The sequence below is a fragment of the Onthophagus taurus genome, unplaced genomic scaffold, assembly GCF_036711975.1.
Source record: "Onthophagus taurus isolate NC unplaced genomic scaffold, IU_Otau_3.0 ScKx7SY_14, whole genome shotgun sequence".
NCBI classification, from domain to species: domain Eukaryota; kingdom Metazoa; phylum Arthropoda; class Insecta; order Coleoptera; family Scarabaeidae; genus Onthophagus; species Onthophagus taurus.
The window spans coordinates 14,764-29,159 of record NW_027248939.1 but is presented as its reverse complement, the minus strand read 5'-3'; the positions used below and the strand labels follow the sequence as shown (position 1 = coordinate 29,159).

Below are 14,396 nucleotides of genomic sequence, written 5' to 3'. Positions count from 1 at the left end.
TTTCTTTGTAGAAAATCATTTCAAAGCGTTGAAATTCACATTAAACATTTACAATATGTACATAAATGTAAAAACACATAGTGCAATTTTTCGTGCACTGTTTGCCCACAAACTTTCCAATCTTTGTATTCTTTTAAACGCCATATAGCAAGCAATTTTAAACAAAATTGTTTAACAACCTGTTCATTTAACATTAACAAATCTGTCGCGTCAAGTACTAATGAAGAAAATGTCAATAATTTTTTTACTTCTTCTGTCATCCATTTAACAAGTAAATCATTCGAAAAGTGTTGTGTGGACTTTATAAAACTTAATATCTATCCTGAAATTTTAAAAAAGGTATTAAAAAAGGTGTGTGAGAAAATTGAAATTAATAACACAAAATACCGAAAACATGATATTATTGTCAAAAAGGGCATCTTTGGAATTTCACAATATGGGGAAGAATTACATTGGGAAGGCGATAGGTATGGTAAACGATAAAACAACATATAAAAAAGTGGATAATAACAAAGATATGACTAGCATAATTCAATATAGAATAAATAAATTAGTCAAAGAAATCTATGAAAACAAGTTAATAGAAGAAGTCACATTGAAACAACTTACTACATACAACTCCACTTTATCTAGAGCATACTTTTTGCCTAAAATACATAAAGATGACATACCATTGAGACCGATAATCTCTTCTGTGGGCTCTGCTACTTATGAGATTTCGTCGTTCTTTCACCGTAACACTTGAAAATAGAAATTTGAATTGACAATTAGAAACTGTCAAAACACAAAATGTATTCACCTGAAAAAATGTTTCATGTACACCTCCCAAAATAAGAGAAATTTCTCAGTGTTCAATGTCCTTATCATTGTGGACCTTGTATTCGATGCTAAGAACGTGTTTAAACATCCATAGACAAAAATTGTCACATTGACAACTAGAAAAATTAATGACGCAATGTCACCAACTTGAACTGGCTCCATAAAATGTTACTAAAATCTCATTACAGCATCGGATGCTGTAAGGAGTCTCATTACAGCACCCGTTTGAGTACTGTAATAGCTGTCATTACCGTCGCGAATTACAAAAAACTTTTTACCAACATCCCTATGTCCTTAGTTGTACATACAGGGTGATTTATAACATACGGAGCAGACTAAAAGAGTAGGTACTGGAGGTAAAACTGAAGAGATTTTCTTAATAATGTTTTGTTAAAAACTTAATAGTTACATAGATATCGCATGTTAATTTTTTAAATAATTTAACGTCCATTTTTGAGAACCGCTGATATTCAGTAAAGAATAATTAAAATACTTGTCCGTTGCTAAGTAACCAAATCAACTGGATTAGCAGCAATAAAAACATGGTATCAGCGGTTCTCAATAAACAAACACCACCGTTTGAGCGTTTTAACAAATTTTTAAATAGCCGTAACTGCTATGTTATAAAGATTTTATTATTTTTATTAATTATGCATTGTTTAAGTAACTCCGTAATATTCGCAGTTTGAATTTAAGCGTAGTGTAATACCGTATATGGTAAGAAATGCTCGACCATTACTTCAACTTTAACGTTCTATATCTTTGTGATTATTAAGTTCTGGTCAAAATTTTATTAGAAAAATATCTTCAATTTGGCTCCTAGTACCTATCCTTTTAGTCTGCTCCGTATGTTATAAATCACCCTGTATAATCAAAGAAAGATGGTCTCTTGTTTCTGACATTTTTGACATTGATCAGGATTTATTTGTAAAAGCTTTGAATGTTGTTTTTGAAAACACTTATTTTACCTTCGATAACACCACTTATAAACAAATTTTTGGTACTCCAATGGGTTCACCCATCTCACCCATTCTATCACAAATTGTTATGGACTACAGGTTAGAAAAAATCATTCGTGTTGACAACCTTCAATAATTTTAATAAACACATACAATTCACACTAGAGGTTGAAAATGAAGACCATTTCGTCCCCTTTTTGGACACCAAAGTCATCAGAAACTCTGAGAATAAGCTAACGTTTGATTGGTATACAAAACATTTCAGATCCTCAATTTTTACATAAGAATTTAAATATTTTAAAAAACATCTTTTTACAAAATCACTATCCACATAAAACTTCTCAACAAAATTTTATTTAATATCAGTAACCTTGTTAATACCAATAGTGACACTATAAAGGATCCTGTTACATACAAGAAGTTAACTTTTGTTCCTGGTCTAACGGAAAAATTAATTAAAATTTTTCACGATAGCATCCCTGATTCCAGTTTAAAAATTGTAGAACATTATCCATTCAAATTAGCTTCTGTTTTTTCCAATTTAAAAGATAAAGTGCCCTTAAGGTACCAATCTAACGTCATTTATCGTGTCTCTTGTGGAGAGTGTCATTGCTGTTATGTTGGCCAAACAAAGCAATGGTTAAAAAATCGTATGAACCAACATAGAAATGAATTTAAGAACTGTAAAAACAATAGTTGCGCTCTTTTCCAACCCTCTTTGGAAACTGGACATCTGTTTGACTTTGATAACGTAAAAATTTTAAGATAAGGAAAATAATTACTATAACCGTTTGTTTCTGGAAATGTTTCACATTAGATATGAAAAACATAGTTAACTTTAAAACAGACACAGGTTTACTTAGCAATATTTACTCTTTAATTTTCGATTTTTATAATAAGTTTTGAGGGGAAAACACACCAAATTGTTGGTCGTTAATAGTGATTGTTAGTTATTTTTATGGAATTTCAATTTGTTTTTTTTTGTACTTTTCCTTTTTTCATTTGTGTACAGGTGTCCCAATTTCGATGTCCGCATAGGCTATCTCCGAAACGAGAAAAAAAGAGATAGAAAAAAAGTAGTTTACATGTCATGATCTCGTTTTTCGAGAAAATGTTAATGCCGAAAACTCCGAACAGCTATCGTCTTTTGTTTTCGCCGTATCGGTAAAAACTGAAAATTCTGCGAAAACAACAATCGCGAATATCTCACTTATTATCAAAGATGGAGTATTATAGATAAAACATTATATGGGCAACTTTTTACGAAGAATTCAGTGGCGTAGGTAGAATTTTTTTCCCATCTTTTATTTTCGAGATTTTAGACGTAACTTTATTTTTTTAAATGGAAACCATAGTTGGCTATGACCTAAAATAATTTGTTATTTTCTTCTGATAACAAATATATATAGTTTGTGGGGTATATTTCTTATAGTTATTGAATAATTAACAAAAATTCATTTTATTCTATCTAAAACTATTGTATGTATTTAAAAGTTAATGTTGTTATGGTGATAACCATACCATGATGGAAAACATTGTTTCCAATTATTGCCAAAGTTTGTAGTAGTATTTAAAAATTCACTAACAATTCTGGCATTATGTGTTGGTGCTCCGTCATATTGAAAATATATCATTTGAGACATATTTAATGGCAAATTGTCGACCAAAGACTCAATGTGCTGCCTTAATATATTGAGGTATTTACCTGAGTTTAAGTTTTTATGGTAGATAATATATGCCAAATATCTATTATCTAAAAGCGCACACCATACATTGAACCCCAATCTTCTTTGAACACTCAGAGACTTCATCGGTATGATGACGGTATGATGGTCCAGATGACATTTTGAACAAACAGCAGATTATTTAATTTTTCTAACTATCATCTACAAAATTCTAATCTTAGATCGACATCTCCGGCACGTAAATAATGAGTAAGCCCCGCTTTGTATGGTTTATACTTATTTTTCTTTCATATTCAAGAGTAGCGGCTGTTGGGTCAGCCGTCTTGTTCAATTTCTCTGCAAGATGTTGAAGGATTTATCGCAAGTGACGCCAACATATTGACTTCATCCTCTTGCAGGTTATTTTGGTATGTTTTTGCACGTGGTTTGGGGAAGGACCAAAAATCTATTAAATTTTCTGCTAATTGGCTGAAGGTTCTTACGTGCGGTTGTCTTCTTTCCGGATACCTTGTGAAATATAATTCCGCGGCTATCGTGGCATTCTTATCTGACAACATATAGCATTCCATCATGTTACATGTTTCATAATTTTCGAAATTCATTGTAAAGTTTTATTCAGTTTTGTTATACTTTGACACTTAACATGCTGGTGCTTCGTACCAGCACATAATGCCAGAGTTGTTATCGAATTTTTAAATACAAACTTTGGCAATTATTTGATACATTATATTCCATCATAGTATGTGTGGTTATCACCATAGCAACATTAACTTTTAAATACATACATTGGTTTTAGATAGAAAATGAATTTTTGTTAATTATTCCATAACTATAAGAAATATGTCCCACAAACTATATATATTTGTTATCAGAAGAAAATAACAAATTATTTTAGGTCATAGCCAACTATGGTTTCCATTTAAAAAAATAAAGTTACGTCTAAAATCTCGAAAATAAAAGATGGGATAAAAATTCTACCTACTCCACTGAATTCTTCGTAAAAAGTTACCCATATAATGTTTTATTTATAATACTCCATCTTTGATAATAAGTGAGATATTCGCGATTGTCGTTTTCAAAGAATTTTCAGTTTTTTTGATAGGGCGAAAACAAAAGACGATAGCTGTTCGGAGTTTTCGGCATTAACATTTTCTCGAAAAACGAGATCATGACATGTAAGCTACTTTTTTTCTATCTCTTTTAGTTTCGGAGATAGCCTATGCGGACATCGAAATTGGGACATCCTGTACATGCTATTTGTAATTCTCGTTCCCAACCGATTCACGGAGGAGGGCGTTAGTTGTTTTTTAGTTTTAAGTTTTTGAACCTATCCCTCCTATCACTGTACGCGTTGACGTTTACACGTGTGTTTCCATGTTAGAAGAGAATAGATTTTTCTGTTATGAAAGTTTGATAATAATTTATTGTTTTCGACGTTTTTTTGTATTAATCCAAGCCAGTTTCAAGAACTTAGATATGTTTAAGATGTTAAATTTTTTAATGCTGTTTTTCTATTGATATTTTGTTGTTGTAGAAACAAGCCCTGAGGAAGATTAAAAATTTAATCGAAATATTGGCATGTTAAAATAGTTGTTTTAATTGTCCTAGATCCTAGTCCTGAAATATACTGTTTTTTTTTACTGCTTACGGGATCAAACAACACAGATTTCCTGCTTATTCATTTCACAATATAATATACATATATTATTTTTATTGATAAAGTTTATTTTGTAACGAATCATTTAAATCAGAGAAAGGTCGATGAACACATGTTGTGTTTTCTTGTAGATCAACCTAAAACTGAAGTTACAAATATTGTAGACTCACAAGATGTACTCATTTACCGACAAATATTATAATTTTACAAGACGGTTCTTCTTGAAACAAGGTCCGTTGAGTGATAGTTTCTATGGTAATTAAATATTTCTCGCCCTCATAACGTCATAATTCTTCTTACATGATGTCATCAACAACCACAAAAAAAAATCATTACAACATTTTCGTCTGAAAATGCTGTACGTTTTTATTACATGTATTAAAAGACATGTTATTACTACATGTTCAAAACTATCGTTTTATATTTACATTATTTAAAGCAAATTCAAGTTTTTACAATTATGTTTATGATTAAAAAAGAGTGAAATATTTTTTAGTTTTATAAATAGGAGCTTCGATATTTTATCTTAATGAAATGTATTGAAGACACTTGCCTTGCAAAAAAAAAATTAAAGTAATTTAAAGTTCCATTTATTTTTGTTATTGAGGTTACTATATTTTATTCGTGCATAGCTACTTATTTTCAGCTTTTACAATCATGTTTATGTTTAAAAAAATGTATTAATTTATGAAGTATTGTTAATTTATACAATTAAAGTATAATCTTGTGATTTAAATAAATTGAACAATTTAAATACCAAGTGCATTTTTATTTAATTCTACAACCAACAACTCCTACAATAATAGATACTTGGTTTTAATCTAAATTCAGTGTACTTAATATTTAGAACTTTCATATTTACTAGAAAGAAAGTGAATTATTAATGGTAAAATGTTAATCTTTCGAATTGAAAATATTTTTTCTTTGAAGTAAATGAAAATTCATATTAACATTAAATAGTGTTTCATTTAATTTTAATTTATCTACTTATCAACTTTAAAGATTTCTTTATTTAATTCAGTTAACTAAGTTTTAAGTGTAAATCATCGAGATACATATACTTTACTGGAGTGCGTGCTCACGATATTCGCTTGGTCGAGAAAACGGTCCGGCTCGCCAGCATGTTCCCCACTCTATAACGGCAAGAAATACAAATAGTACTAACTAATGGATGATTCTGCATGAATTTATTCAATATTTACTAAATAATTCAAATAATGTTATTCAATAATGATGAAAAATACCAAATAATATATATTTAAGTTATTATAGTTTAAGAAATAAATAAAAAACACTTCAAAGCTTGTTTTTCTTTGGATTATTTATTAGAAATATAACATAGATATATTTAAATTATACATTATTAAATAATATTAATTTAGTTAGTTTTTGGCGAACAGAAGAATTATTCTTTAGAACATTTTGTAAATTATATTGTTTTCCATAATGATTAGCTCTTATGTTTATAAAATGTTGGGCTATTAAATGGAACAAAGTATATTCATGCGATGGTGTTCCGAATTCAACATTTATCGGATGCATGTTTGGGAAGAAAAATAATGAATGCTTATCACAAATATTTTCTTTGGCGCATTTAATAACGTTGGATTTGACATTCTTTAAATGGTGCTCTTTAAGCACCACAGCTTGGAACGATTTTTCGAGCACCTTTACAATCAAATAGACTGCATTGGATGGTAAAATTAAATTGCCTCTATTCACATGTCGCGTGAAGTTTTCTTTTGCATAATTATGGTGACTGTCATTTTTTAATATCAATAGGTCAATACAAAATTGACAATTTATATTATTTATAATATTTTTTACAATATATCCACTTATATAATGTAAAATATCCTGTACATACAGGCATAAATTAATACTTTCAGTAAGTCCAACATATTTCATAATTTCTTCGTCTTCTGATTGCTCATTTCCATTTTGCAAAGATCTTTTTTCAGATTTAAATTGCAGACAATCATAATTGTCAAAAGTACAACAATTCCCAGTTTCAATCGCAATATTCTTGGTGAAAAGCAAAGTCTGAGACAATTTTTGAACTGTAAACAGTTGGGATTGTTGTTTGAACCACCTCTGGCACGAACACAACTAAAAAATAATTCAAGATGGTCCTGTGACATTTTATAAGTGAGAATATATTTTAAAGGATTCTCTTCCCTATATAATACTTTATATGCGATGTCTAAAGTACTCTGCATGTTCACAATAAATCCTATTGCAAACATTTTCCTTCCGCTTAGAAAGATAGGAATATTGTCTAATTTTAAAGTTTTTATATAATTAGTTGTCTCTGAAAAGACGGCTTTAATAGTATTAATGTTTGAAGCACGTATTGACTTCTTGAAACCACTAGCAAAGGGATTACGAGAATTGAGAATGTCAAAAAGACGATCTATATTTCTAATAAAATGAATTGTAGCTTCGCTGTTTTGGAACTGTTGGTCCCCATTTTTTCGTAAATAGTCCATGGCATCAGCCACTCCACTACTCAAAGTCTGAGCTGCCAATTTCACCTTCATGATACTATTTCTGAAATTAACATGTCGAGAAGTTAGATTATTAGCAAATCTCAATCCAATACTATTTTGCAAATCATTTAAGGCATTTACGAAATACCATTGCACATCTCCGGTTGCAGATTTAATAATTTTTTTATCAGCTAGAGTATTTCGGGCAAGCTTAAGCATATGACATGCATCAAACATTACATTAACTTCTAAAGAAGTACAGGTGGTAAATTTATAATTAAACCTATTACTGTTTATATTGTGATTATCCATGTTGCAAGGTAATTAAGTTTAAAGAAAAATAAAATTAGTAACCTCTTACTTGCAATTTATTGTTATTTTACTTCGATACTAGTTTCGAGGTGTTACCTCATCTTCAGTCGAAACTACAAATTTTGAAAAAATTCTTTTTTATAAAAATAGAAACACGAAAAAATTTCTTAAAAATAAAACTTACAATCAAAATTTAGAGTTGTACACGAGCGAGAAAAAATCCGATATAGAAAAATATTAAAGATGTGAACATGTTGAAAAACTTTTTTAAAAATATGCGTAATAAAATTTTTGAAGGTCAAACGGGATAAAAATGGTTGAAGACCGGTAACTGAATAAGAGGTTAAATCTAAAAATAACTAATTAATAACAAATATAATAAAACTTACGTTTGTTACTTTTATTACATTTGTGTAAAAGTTTAATATCTTTGTAATTGATGTTATGTCCTGTTTCAATATGATGTTTGTATATGTTGAAATTAGTTTTATTTTTATGCTCGCGAACACGTGCCCCAAGCGCACGTCCCGTCTGGCCAACATATATGGCACACAATTAGAGCAACTAATTGAATACACACCGCTTTCCTTTAAAATATCAACATTTTTAGGTTTATGATTAGAAAGAAGATTCATGATAGTATTACTATTAGAGTAAGCAAGGGAAATATTGTACTTAGAAAAGATATGACGGGCCCGGGAAGTGATGTGATTGTATGTTATAGGTTTATAAATAGTGTTAATTTTATTGTTAGTGTGGAGGGGGTCTCTTTGTTGTCTCTTCATCTAAAGGGGCTGGATTTGTGATCCTCGATAGAGAAATTTATAATCAAAAAACTTACGATTTTCTAAATAACAATAATTATGAAAAATTGAAAAACAATCCTTTAGAGAAAATAATGTCATTAACAACTGTAAGGAGACTCTAGTTGAATACACCCCGCATCTCAATAATTCCAAATATTTTTCTACATCATTTTTCTTGAACATGAACCCTAGTATTCCAAAACTTTATTCACTCCCTAAATTACATAAGATTGACATGCCCATCAGGCCCATAACAGCTTTTAATAATTCCCCCACTCAGAAACTTGCTAATTTTATGCTTAAAATTTTTCAGAAAATTAATTTCACCCCCAATTTTATCGTACGTAATTCCACTCAATTTATTAATTCTATCAAAGATATCAGAATTCAGAATGGTATTATGATTTCGTTCGACGTGACTAACCTTTACTCTAATGTCCCCATAGACATTACCTTAGATATAACAGCAAAACTTTTTAGAGACTTTTTTAAAAATAAAATTACAACTATTGATCATCTTAACACAATCTTAAAACACATTGTTACTCAAAACTACTGTTCTTTTAATGAAGATTTTTATTTCGTTTCTGAGGGATTGCCTATGGGAATGCCACTGTCAGGTATTTTAGCTGACATTTTTTTGAATCATATTGAAAACACTTTCATCATGAATAATATTAACCCTTACTTTAAATATGTTACTAAATGGCTACGTTACGTCGACGATGTATTTTGTTTGTGGACGGGAAGTGATGAAGATTTAATATGTTTTCTTGATTATCTTAACAATTTACATAACAATTTAAATTTTACCCTCGAAATCGAGAAAAATAAACAATTAAATTTTTTAGATCTAAGTTTGCATAGAAATAATAACAACTCCATAGATTTTGATATTTACAGAAAGCCTTCAGCGATACCAACCACAATACCCTACGATTCTGAACACCCCTTAACCCATAAGCTAGCTAACTTCCGTTTTCTTTTTAATAGAGTTTTCAATTATCCCCTTTCCGAAACTAATAGATTAACTGAAATAAACTACATTTATACTTTGGCACACAATAATAATTTCCCTAAATATATCATAGATAAACTTTTTTATAAAATTCAACAACAAAGAGACCCCCTCCACACTAACAATAAAATTAACACTATTTATAAACCTATAACATACAATCACATCACTTCCCGGGCCCGTCATATCTTTTCTAAGTACAATATTTCCCTTGCTTACTCTAATAGTAATACTATCATGAATCTTCTTTCTAATCATAAACCTAAAAATGTTGATATTTTAAAGGAAAGCGGTGTGTATTCAATTAGTTGCTCTAATTGTAATGCCATATATGTTGGCCAGACGGGACGTGCGCTTGGGGCACGTGTTCGCGAGCATAAAAATAAAACTAATTCCAACATATACAAACATCATATTGAAACAGGACATAACATCAATTACAAAGATATTAAACTTTTACAGAAATGTAATAAAAGTAACAAACTTGATCTTCTTGAAATTCTCGAAATTATTAAACATAAAAATAATAATGAATTTGTCCTTCTTAATGATCAACTTCAATTAAGTCATAAACCAATTTTTTCATTTTTAAAAGATTTTGAACTTAAATGCTGATTTCCTCCCCCCCCTCGCTCGCGAACACGTTTCCCGACCCACGTTTCCTTCTCCGTTGGTCGTTTGAGTCGTTTTAGTCTCTTCTTTTGCTGTTCCTCTACCGCATCGCTGCGTGGCTTCTAACAAATTTTCTAAATTTATTAACGTTTTTTGGCCTTTTTCTATGTTAGAAGTCTCGCAGCCTATGCCACGTTGGTTTATCTTCGTATCATCGTAAGTTTTTCATGTTTTATTATATTTGTTATTAATTAGTTATTTTTAGATTTAACCTCTTATTCAGTTACCGGTCTTCAACCATTTTTATCCCGTTTGACCTTCAAAAATTTTATTACGCATATTTTTAAAAAAGTTTTTCAACATGTTCACATCTTTAATATTTTTCTATATCGGATTTTTTCTCGCTCGTGTACAACTCTAAATTTTGACTGTAAGTTTTATTTTAAAGAAATTTTTTCGTTTTTCTATTTTTATAAAAAAGAATTTTTTCAAAATTTGTAGTTTCGACTGAAGATGAGGTAACACCTCGAAACTAGTATCGAAGTAAAATAACAATAAATTGCAAGTAAGAAGTTACTAATTTTAGTTTTCTTTATTACTGTTTACATCAAAATTACATCCTAAGTTTTTGAAACTTTGTACATTTGCGGGTGCACCATCACATGTAACATTCCATATTCTTATACCTATGTCACCTAATTTCCTAATTGCAGAATCTAAAAGTGTGGTCAACAAACTACTATTCATCTTATTCACAAAAAAATAGGCTACAGGACATTTAAATCTTTTCGTCATTGATACTACTAATATAACCAACACCTCACTCGCTAACTCCATATTTTCTGTGTTACAGTATTCAACATTGCCTACATAAGCACCTTTCACCGGTTCCCATACAAGCTGTTTTCGAATCGACATTGAGTCGAACACCAAGCAGCAGTCTTGCAACCAAATATTTTTAGTCAGTTCAATTTTCAAAAATTCTAAAACTTCAGTTAAAAAACCTGGTTCACATTTGAAACTATTCATCCAATTCCTAATTGTCGAAGGATGGGGTAAAGTAAATAATTTTCTAACATATGCATAAGCCTTTGGAGAATAATAAAACAAAGTTTTAGCAAAATCTTTCATGCTGTTACTATAACGCACACCAGAGCTTTTAACTTTTTTACTCTTACGGTCATGTAATAGCATGTGTAATGGAAACCCACTAAATTGCTCTGCCAACAGGGTTACTACATCACTAGAAGCTGGGACACGCTTTTTAATTTCTTGAAGTAATTTGTTCAAACTTTTGATTCGTACATCCCGACGTTTTACTTGTTGCTGCAAGATCTTAATTTTTCGTCTCAATTTTATCTTAGTTGGTGACTGAATAATACACTGAATACCCACATCACATTGCATTGCATTCTGAAAAATATTTTATAATTTTGTGATCTCTTCGATAATAGATAATAAAGTTTTACCTGTTCAGATATCTCAGATAAGTCGGGTGTAGTACTTGTACTTGGCATGTTCTCAATATCATCAGCCTATAAAGATTAAAACAAAACTAATTCATATTTTAATTTTCAACATATTTTTAATATAAATGGTATTTACCTTTTTCTCTTTCTCAATTACTCTAGACAATAAACGTCTTTTGGATGGAGGAGGTTTTTGGAGGTGATTTGGAAATCCTTTAAACACTGAAGGAAATGCATCTTCTTTTAGCCATCCCTTGCTGGCACCTGGTCGTATTTGATAATCCGTAGCAAGAAAATGATCACTACATAGAAAACTATACTTTGTTGGCTTAAAATTTTTCCTGCGTACTTCCTTTATCCATTTTTTTTAAACTCCAGGCTTATTTAATGGAAATCTGGAACATTTATACATATATTATAATATTACCACAAACCTGAATCTAAAAATTGTAACTTACCGATGAAATTGTAAACCACTTCCTGTTGACTGTCTATTTGTACATCCGTATGCAGAACAAGAATTTACCATCTTTATAGATTTATATAATACACTAATTTAAACACAATATTAAAAAGTTTATAAAAAAATGTATTTAATGCAATCTTTATTCACTTAAACAACACGTTAACACCTATATGTTACATACGGAACTGAAGCTTCTTGCCGTTATAGGGTGGGGGAAGTCGTCGAGTCGACCGGCTCGTTTTTTAGTCCAAAGCACGCACTCCAGTAAATATAGTATACCTCGATGGTGTAAATACTAGTAACGTTACGATAAAGTGATTTATTATTTAATATTATCGTTAGTCTTTCATTTCTAAAGCAAAATTATTTGTATTAAACGGTTTTGCTTTTTTTGTTAAGTACTTTGATACACTTATAATTGAATGGTGCAACGATTCAATAAGAACAGTAAATTCATTTGGATAAAAACTATATCCCTTTTTCCTTTGGTGTCACGTAAAAATTCTTAATCGTAAAGAATTATTTTTCTGAGTGTACTTTAATAGATGTAATACCAAAAATAATTCTTTAAATATAGGTACTATTAAATACTAGGCAGATTATTTATTAATTTACATTAAAATGACTGTTTTAATAGATGTAATAGCAATAACCATTTTTTGAATCAACTATTAAATAGTAGATAAAATATGTATTAATTTCCATTAAAATGACAATTTTTGTAGATATAATAACAGTAATAATTCTTTAAATCATCAATTAATCAACTCTAAATGAATTATACTTTTCTATAAAATATCTATTAATTTATGTTGAAACAATCATTTTAACAAAAATAATTAGTTGAATTTGCCGTTTGACATCAACTAATTTCAGTTAGCTGTATTTGCTATTTTCTTTAGATAGCTAATTTTTAACGACGAACTTTAGTATTTTTAACTAAAATTTAGTTTAAAAAATCGACTACTATTTTTCGTTCAGTGCAGCTCTCTTTTTCAATAACGAGAAACCTTATTTTAATACTGAATATGTTTGGGTGAGCTGTAGGCATTTCTCAGAGTTTTAGGTTAGATATCGGCAATCTTTACTAATCTATTTATTCTAAGAACTATTTTCACAAAAATAATTAGTTAAATTAAACATCAACTAATTTCTATTTTTAATAGGAACTCTAGTTTCTTAGACTAAAAAAATTAAATGTGCATTAAATAATTGTTGATTGATTAAATTATCGTGTGTTTTCGCATCCTCATTTAGTAACGTGTAATATCCAATTACAAAAAACATAAACCATTTTGTATTCCTTAAAAATAAACCCACAATTAACAATCGTAAATTTATTGAAAGGTATAATTTACATACTTTTGCTGCTGCTGCATGTGACATTTCACCGAATAAAGGTACTTTCGTGGTAAACAATTTTTGGGTCATACACAATAAGAGTAAAAAGTATTTTCGTGTTGAGATATCCGCATCATACCAATTCAAATCATAAACGGCTTCGGTCACACTACTAGCCTATTACAAAAAAAACTTTAATATTGTTTCATTAGATAAATAATTACAAGCACCGTTGAAGTAATTCTTTGTCCGATTGTATGACATAGATACAATATTACGAAGTTGGCCATGGCCATGAAAAAACTTATTAAATCCTTTTTCTAAAAATATTACTTCAATTAATTGAATTACTAACACTCAATAATCACTCGTACCAAAGCAAATTCGGTGGCAGAGGCAGTCAAAGAAAGCAAAATGAAAATCTTTGTAGGTACAAGAAAGCTACCAAAGAATTCTTTCAGCATTTGAAAAATTCTGCAACCATAAAATAATATACAGATTCCGTCAAAAGTCAACAGCACGTATGGGATAGTCATCCTGATCTTATGATGAATGGCTGATAAAACGTTATAGATATTACCAGCCATTAGAACCAAATTCCTAAAAGCGCATAAAGCCAAGATAATTTCTGTTCAACAAGATAGTGCCAAACCGCATTCTTATGAGAGCGATGCAGAATTGCTGACCGAAGGACGAAGAGATCAATGGTGTATTAAATTCAAATGACAGCTAACAAATAGTTCTGATTTGAATGTTTTAGATC

The 14,396-nt window shown here is 29.9% G+C and overlaps 2 long non-coding RNA genes across 3 annotated transcripts; one reads left to right on the top strand and one right to left on the bottom strand.

The window, feature by feature from the left end:
• The first annotated feature begins 10,425 nt into the window (after window positions 1-10,425).
• On the top strand, window positions 10,426-12,304 carry LOC111416591 (uncharacterized). Of its 2 annotated transcripts, none has more exons than XR_002706569.2 (5): window positions 10,426-10,573; window positions 10,623-10,787; window positions 10,859-10,922; window positions 11,211-11,412; window positions 11,989-12,304. It is a non-coding gene; the product is annotated as an uncharacterized lncRNA (long non-coding RNA). The 2 variants fall into 2 exon arrangements; XR_011642141.1 differs by having other exon boundaries at window positions 11,211-11,417.
• On the bottom strand, window positions 11,752-12,022 carry LOC139432292 (uncharacterized). The gene is made up of 3 exons (XR_011642142.1): window positions 11,963-12,022; window positions 11,827-11,912; window positions 11,752-11,770 (listed from the first exon to the last, which is right to left on the bottom strand). It is a non-coding gene; the product is annotated as an uncharacterized lncRNA (long non-coding RNA).
• Window positions 12,305-14,396: the final 2,092 nt, after the last annotated feature.